We start from the raw sequence: 8,842 nt of genomic DNA, 5'->3' as shown, positions 1-8,842 counted from the left end.
AAAAGAAGATATGTGGAAATATGTCAAGGCTTGAAATTCGCAATATTCAATAAGTGTGTGTGGATATTTCATATTGTTTACACTAACCTAACTGCTCTAAATCGTAGGGAAAATATGACATTCATGAAGATGCAAAAAAGTGGATTTTTCAATCAATTTCAAATGCTTGGTGAAAGTACAAAAATCAGTTAAAGAAAGACCATTTTGAACCCTATGAGAATGAGGGGCTTCGAATGGAGAATAGGCCGGTTGATGTTCCAGATTCTCAATTTAGGGAACTTCTTAGATATTGGAACTTTGATCCCTAGAAGGTAAAACTGAATATTGTTCCATGATTTGCTTAAAATGTTTGATTTTTATTTATTTAGAAATCATGTTCTTAGGCGAGAAATATAGTTGCTCTTCAGCTTAATTTGCTTAATTTGCTCTTTAGCTTTTCTTGTTGATGCCATTTGTCTGTTAGATTTGCCTTTCGTTTGTCGAAAGTTATCAGCATACTCTGCATTTGTCTTGGAAATATTCACATATGCACACATACACACACAACATTGAATACACTCTTGACTCTGCTCCTTATATGTGTCTGAGGGATAAACCAGCTAGCCATAACTGAAGTATGTTGTATTTTTAAAAGAAATTGCATGACATATTTCTTGATAGAAGAGCTGAAAATCCCACCATTCTGTTTCTGAGTATTGCTGTTGATGAATCTAATGATTGTTTGCTCTTTGTCTCTTTGAATGTGTTGATTTATGTGAGTGATTCTCTGGTAATTGGTTTTGGTTTCAAACAGACAACAATAAAAGGCAAATTAAAAGCTAGATTTGGGATATATAACTGTTCTAATCTGGAGTCTGTTAGTGCCAAAGTTTTAATTTTTTTTCCATCAGCCAAAAGAATTGGTTACTATATTGTATTCAAGAAAGGTGCATCTTCTCTTTCACAAATTTACCATTCTGTTGTAGGTAGATTATGGAGTGGAAACGACCACAAGCTTTCTATGTATTCGAAAGCTTTAGTTGGTCTACCATCTAACTTTACTTATCTGGCTTTGACTTCAAGATTGAGTATATGTACTTAAAACAAATATATCTTGCGAATAATTCAATGGGGAATATCATGTATTCACTGTCAATGTTCCTTTTTTGTCGCAAATTCAACTTTGTCACAGAAAATGTCCGAAACAAACATTGAGAATCGCAAAAAGTTGAGATATCCACACACTGCTGGCAAAAAAAGTTTTGCTTGAATATGCGAGGTTTGATATTTTTTTCTTATTATTCTTTTAAATATGAACTTGCTAACTTTAGTTTGAACTATTTTATACCACTTTATATGTAACCAGGAAAAAAAGAAAGAAACTTCTGAACCTCTATCAAGTAAGAACATATTTGTGGCTACAAGAAAAAGAAAGCCTGATCGAGTGTACAAGGCCTCGTATGCGGATACTCTTAATAAAATTGTACGAGTTACTAATTTAAAGTTTGTTGATATCATTTGTCTGTTCTTAGTTATTTACTCAATTTTATATACTTTCTAATTTAAAATTGACTTAATTTGGTCTTGTAGGCTGAAATGGAAAGAATACAATCAACACTAGAAAGTGAAGATGGCAGTCAATCAGTTGAGGCGTTTGCATGAGTCATGGGACCTGAGCATCCAGGTCGCCTAAGATTGTATGGACGTGGGGTTACCAAGACAGCCTTAAAAAGAAAAGTGGGATAATTTGGACCCTATTTATGTTCTACCGATGAGATGGTGCAACAAAAATTGGAGGAAATGGAAGAAAGGATGCAGCAAAGAATGCAGGAAAAGATCAATGCATAAAAAGATGCCATGGAACTACAAATTGCTGTTAACATTATTTCACAACTTAAGCGTCTGAATCCAGATTTACAGGTTGATCCCAGCATGCTAGTTTTCAATGCTCGTTCACCTGGAGAAGCTTCCTTTGCACAACAAGCTGCTGTGCAACTAATCAATCGTCTATCTACTAGGAGTAATAATCAAGGTCAGTACGTACTCCAAATGTTACACCCCTTCTTTTCTTTCTTTCTTTCTTTCTTTCTTCTTCTCCTCCTTATGCTTCTTTTCTATCACTACTCTCTCTCTCTCAGTTCTATTTTTTTTAGAGGGAAGTTAGTAAGCTGCCGAAGTCTAATTAGTCTAGTCATTTTTAACTTCGCCTCCGGCCCTTTGTCGTTGCAAAATTCTGTGGTTGTCTTGAAGACTCTCTGTTATTGTATGGTTCTTTGTGTGTTGTTCTGGATATTATATCTTTCCTGTTTACTTGTACCAAGAAAGAGGATTTTAGATCTATTGCTGGATGATTTTCCCTTGTTTACGTGTTGTTGTTTTGACTTTAATATGACATTGGTTGCTAGCCATTTCTATAGTTCTTTGGGTTCCAGATTGTTGTGTATATGGATCTGGATAAATTCTTCAGATTATTGGATGTGTGACTACGTGAGTACCTTCATTCAAAGTTGATTGATTCTGTAATGTTTGGTGCATAAGCACAATAGAATTTAACAGTATAGAAGTGCTTGCTAATGTTATTGAGTTGGGTATTTGAACACATGAAGAATTGAACTGAAGTAAAGTTTGTTTGATGTGAAGTTATCTTTCTGTGAAAAGACTGTATTAACCTATAGTATTAACCTATATGTAGAGTGATTCTTGAACATTCTAACATATACTTATGGCATTCTCTTGACTTTCATTGGCTTGTACTACTAAATTAGTTGCCAAGAGATTTTTAAGGAAGGAATAATTATTTGTTGGTTCAAGTGAGGAGTTAGAGAAAGGTTGACAAGCTTTAAAGAAATTATACACATACATGAACAATAGTCCGGTCAAGAGAATATGTTAGAATGTTCAAGAATGATAGAAAGGCATGTAGGAGAGATATCTGGTTTGAGTTTGAGATAATTGAGGCAACTTCAGTAACTAGTAGCTGAGATAAGAATTTAGTTTGAGAATGTTCAAAAGAATAACTAGCTAGCTAGTTTCTTGCCACCTATAACCAAGATTGTGAAGCATCTGTTAGTCAAAAGAGAAAAGCTCCTGGCCTCTGATTCTTTTGCAATAGTGTGTTTACGTCCGTGTTTAGCTTTTGGATAGTGAGGATTTATGTGGCATGCCACAGCTAGCTTGGGATTGAGATTATTGTTGTATATTGCTTTTGGATCAATTATTCTACTAAAAAGCCTTCACTCTGACATGCATATGCTAAAGTTTTATTATCTGGAAAAGAGATTTGCTTTTCCTTTTAGGTAGCTTTCATGTGTTCTTTAGTGGTATCCTTAAGTTTTCTGATTAAAGCTTGAATTTCTTTTGTTGTCCAGTAAATTATTTTCTCCTTAATGGACAATTCCTTATTTATTTTGAAGTTGATAACCCCTTTTGTTTTCCAGTTATTTAGAATGTGTGACTGCCCTCAATTTGCCTGAATATATATGTTTACATGTTTGGTTTTGATGATTTGGATTTGTTACTTAACTTTGGCTTCTTTATTTGTGTTAACTTGTTTCTTTCTCTCTGTTGGATTTGTTACATGCAACTAACTATAATACATTTGAAAACTTTGTGCTTTATGCATTGTTTATGGACCATACCCATTCTTATAATGATAAACCAACCCATGAAGGATAATGACTTTATTTATTCTCTTTCGTAGGTGGAGCAATTGAAGAAAGGGAAGATGGATATAGTAAAGATCTAGACCTTACTTAAGAACTTTGAATTGTTATCGATGTTCTAGGAATCTTTTGTTATCAACATTTGAAACTTACTCTAACTCTTGAAGTGTTGAAATGTAAAACTTATGTGATTGGGTCAAAATATTTTGGTTTTATGGATATATTAGCTTATTGGACAATACCGATTATGAAGTGTTTTAGTTTATATAAATTTCAGGTTATTACAAATTTTTATATATGTAAATATTCATTTACAACCAGGGCATAATAGTCTAATAGAACTATTGCAATAATCTTGCAAACCGTTCCAATAGGTCTTGCAAATCGTTCCAAAATGTGCGACAAACTGATGCAATAGGTAGTTAAAACCGATGCAATAGAAATAAAACCGTTAGAGTAGCGTAATGAAACCGTTCGAATATCTGTAAATAAACGTTGCAATAGCTTACATAACCGTTGCAAAATATTATATGGTAACGGTTTCCAACCGTTGTAGTAAATAAGATGGTAACAATTTTCAGGCGTTGTAAACTCTATGATAACGGTTTTTAACCGTTGCAAGTGGAAAGAATACTCGTTGCTTCAGGCAGAGGAAAAACCGTTGCGATAGATCGCCCTATAGCAACGGTTTGGATAACCGTTGCAAGAACCGTTACTCTAGATCTATTGGCACGCGAGCGGAAGTAATGGTCGCTAAACCGTTCCAATAACTCTATGGCTATGGTTTACCTGTCTGTTGCAACGGTTTTCCGTCCGTTGCCATAGGCTGATTTTCCAGTAGTGTTGGGAGGCTAGGAATTCTCCCAAAGTAATCGTATTCAAGAAGCCATGGATATCCATATTATTCGCTGGTTAACTCATCTTCTATCCATATTAAATATGAATCGGGTAGAATAATTTATTTGATTTTAGACTTTCAATAAAATCAGACTCAGCTTCACACCCCTAGCTATGCATGACTCCTACCTAGTTGCAACATAACGTGATCGATTCCAACACAAGGTCTGTAGTAGCATCCGAAGGAGCTACAATCGCAACACAGTGTGAAAGAGTCAGACTTGCATAAATAGGCGAACTTTGGGAATTTATCATTTTCTCATTTCCTACGTACAGAGACAGATCCATGAGTTGAAGGTTCTTTACATGGTCCAAAGGTAAGCATTTGTTCGATTTGATCAACTTTGGACTTTAGTTTGAATTATTTACTTCTTCAATATATATATAAAAATAGATTGAACCAAAAAATATTAAAATAATGACAACTTGGCGCAAATTATATACTTCCAAAAAAATTACTATTAACATCAATTTTTTTCTTTCTACAAAGTACTCTATAAATGCATTCATTATGATCGATCTATATGTAGAACTTCTTAAATTTTAGATAATAGCTAGCCGGAAGAGATCAAGCACTCCTCTTCGAGATCAAGAACTAAGAGCCAGGAGAAATCATGCCCTTTATATTTTCATACATATATAAAAAAGAAGTTTAGAATCTAAAATGGTTCTCTCCAAAGAACTTGTCCATTTTAAGAGAATGGTATTCAGATTAATCATAATCCTCCGTGATATTTTCTCTTTTCTTTATTTACCCTTTCTTTCTAGGTGCAAAGTTAGTTGGTATGAAAATTAGAAAAGAGAAAGAAAAAAAGTCTAAAGAAAAAATGAAAGATTAAATAGAGTAACAATATTAGTCCAAAACAACCCGTTAAAGGAAAATGGCAGCTAGTTGATCCATCTAAAATGTAAAACAAAATCTGAGTCTGAGAATAGAATAGGAGAAAATAATTAAAGAAATTAGAAGATGAGATGGAAAAAAAATTTGCAAGCACTTGAAGAGAATTAATGCTGTTCTTTCGTCTTATTTTTCGTTGTTGAATGGAGGCCATGATATTTTTGTTAAGATATTTAGAGGAGGAAGAAAGAGATGGATAAAGGAGGGAAAGAACAATTAGAAAAGAAAGGAAAGAGAAATTATATTTTATCTAATTCAGCAGCCAAACTTTTTGAAAATTGTTGTTGTCAAATGGGTTCTATCCCTCACCACCAAGGAGGAAGATAAAACCATTTGCCACAGGAACCGTGCCATTGTTTGTCACTCTTGGTGGTAGTCTATATATTTATACCACTTCTTTTACATATATAAACATATAATCTCCGCCAAAGCTTGGCCACCCTCTCGGGCTCATATTTGAGTTAATATTCTTGTCTGTTTAATGCTTTAGATTACATTTTTGTCTGAGACTAGACTTGCGTAGACTATCAGACTTGCTATTTTAGATGTTTAGCAAGCTACTTGATGAGCAGTAGAAATTGTACATCCTTTTTTACTTATTTCTCCCGCATTGTACAAAATTCTCGGAAGAGTTTCCTAAATTTCATAACTCACAAAAATATTCATGAGTGGGACTAGTGACCCGTCAAGTTTCACTATTACTATGGGATCGGGTTGAACGCCTCAGCGGTACTATTATGGGTCGGGCCATATGACCTCGACAGTATTATGAGATGCATCTATGGTTCGGACCGGTCGATCCTCGATAGTGTACACGATTATTATGTGATCAGGTCGTACGTCACGACAAAAAAATATGCCATTACTCTTATGGGATCGGGTTGTTCGCCTCAAAAAAATCGTGCGTGATATTTGATAGAGAGTCAGCTTACCTATGAGTCTTCCTGATTTAAGGTTTGACATTTTATTTGTAAATGATCGTAGATAGTATTTGGTATTTGAGGATTTGCATCTACTCTTCTATTTGGGATCGTGTTAGGCAAATATATTTGTTTTCATTGCTTTTACATGCTATGCTTCATACCTATCTACCTTTATCATATTTTGATTATTGGACTATTAGTTGTGTCGATGTCGAACCCTCGTCACTACTTCTTCTAGGTTAGGCTAGATACTTATTGGGTACACGTTGATTTTACGTACTCATACTACATTTCTGAACTAATTATGTAGGTACTGAGACAAGTACATTTGGTGGTCATATCGCCGCGTAGGTGTAGTTGCTGAGGAGACTTGGTGGTGAGCTACTCTCTATACTACGATTCGCAGCACATTGAGTCCCCTATCCTATTTATTTACTGTACTTTGTCTATTTTCTATTCTAGATAGTTGTCGTAGTATTGGATATTCTAGTAGATGCTCAAGCTCTTGTCACACCGAGTTTTGGGGATTCAGATTCTTGTTCTTGGTTGTATTCTATTATGATATCTGGATTTTAGCATTTAACATAATATCAGTATTTTACTATGAAAATGAATTTATTCTGCTTATTTATTTCATTATTTATTTCAAGATGCGTCATGAATTATCTAGAGGAGTTTTGATTTAATTATTGGCTTACATAACGGCAGCGTTGGGCACCATCACGGCCTATGGTGGAAATTGGGTCGTGAAAACTTGGTATGAGAGTAACAGGTTCACTTAGGTCTCACGAGCAAGTCAAGTTGACTCTTGTAGATTAGTACGGAGATATTTATACTTATCTTCGAGAGGCTACAAGAAGGTTAGGAGAACTTCCCCTTTCTTGATTCCTTATCGTGCAATTTGATATCATGGAGGCTTATGCATGTAGTTCCTTCCTACTCAGTTGTATGCGATGTAGAGCATTCGATATTAGTTGGGCACTGACGAGTTATGGTGATGCTAGAGATATAGTGTAGGAAGTGTTTCCCGACGTATGCGAGCGGACTTCTATTGTCTCCTTGTGGAGGGGTGTTCAGTCTTTTTAGTCCAGTGTTAATGTTGCTCGCGGGTTTAGAGCTATACATAGCGTATTATAATGTTTCTTGCGTTGTTATTTCATAGTGTTGGTCTGAACCGTAGAGTGTTACTTATGTGTTGCGGCAGTGAATGCTTTAGGAGGAGGACTTTCTGTTCATGGTTAGAAGATTCAATATTTGATTTCAGTGTAGGAGAGGCAATTGGACTATGGATGTTCAGGATTTGGTTAACAGAGTTGCGAGGTTGGATATTTCTAAACTCGGTGGAATTCTTGTTTTTGTTTTTTGTGTCGTCGTCCTTGTTTGAACGCTTTAAGGCTTATCAGTATGATGGTCTTGATTTGGTTGTCCTTGGGGACACACTGTTGCGAAGTAGTGCTTGAGAAGCAGTGGTCAGAGATAACGGTGAATTGTAGAATCAAATTGGTATTTCCTTTGTTGATGGTTCAAGGGGGATAATCCTCGAGAAGGCTCAGAGGTTGTAGTATTATATTCATTCGTGTGCTATGGAGGTAGAACTTGATTTGAGGCAGCACTATTGGTGGCGAATGATGAAAACAGACATGGTAGGATATGTCTCGCGGTGATTGAATTGTTAGCAGGTCAAGTATGAGCAGCAGAGACCGAGTAGTTTGCTTTGGGAGATGGTTGAACTGGAGTGAGAGTGGGGGCATATCGTATGGATTTGGTGGCAGGGTATCCACATGCTTCGAGGGAGCTTAGTGTGACTAGGGATGGTGGACAAATGACTAAGTCTGGTATTTCGTTTGAGATGATGGCTTCTATGCTTAGCAAGTTTGAATGTGACGAAAAGAATTTTTCTTAGAATGTAGAGGAATGTGAGTTCTTGATTATCATTTTGGGATGCAATATAGTCTCGAGCTTTGAACGTGTTGTTGGACCTTCAGTTGGTGTTGATGGAATGAATGGACTCTTATAGCTGGTGGACGAGTGTGGACTCAGGAGGATTAACTGATTTCGCAGTGATTATAACCATGGAAATGTCATTGGAAGATTTAGATACGCGGTTACACGTGTGGGCTATCTCCTGTGAGGAAGTTAGGGGTTGCATGATTTCTGATGAAGTTCCCATAAAAAGTTTTACCTTCTATTCAATGGGAGGCAAGTACTGCAATGTGGGTCCGGATCTCCTTAGGAAGATGGCACGACCGTCATGAAGTTGGGTGTGCATTGGGGCTGATAATTCAGGTTGTGCCATGATTTGTGCAACATAAACTTACGAGAATTCAATTGGGTAATAGTGCGGGATCGTGGTAACTGAGAAGGAGAGTTATTGTGGGTTCTTGGGTTATATGATTGTGGATTAAAACCAAGTCGTGGAGCCTACCATCGATGATTGGGTAACATGGTCATGTGTTTTTATAGTTTTTGGATTTTGATACATT

The sequence above is a fragment of the Nicotiana attenuata genome, chromosome 10, assembly GCF_001879085.1.
Source record: "Nicotiana attenuata strain UT chromosome 10, NIATTr2, whole genome shotgun sequence".
NCBI lineage: Eukaryota > Viridiplantae > Streptophyta > Magnoliopsida > Solanales > Solanaceae > Nicotiana > Nicotiana attenuata.
Note: the sequence above shows the minus strand (reverse complement) of the source record.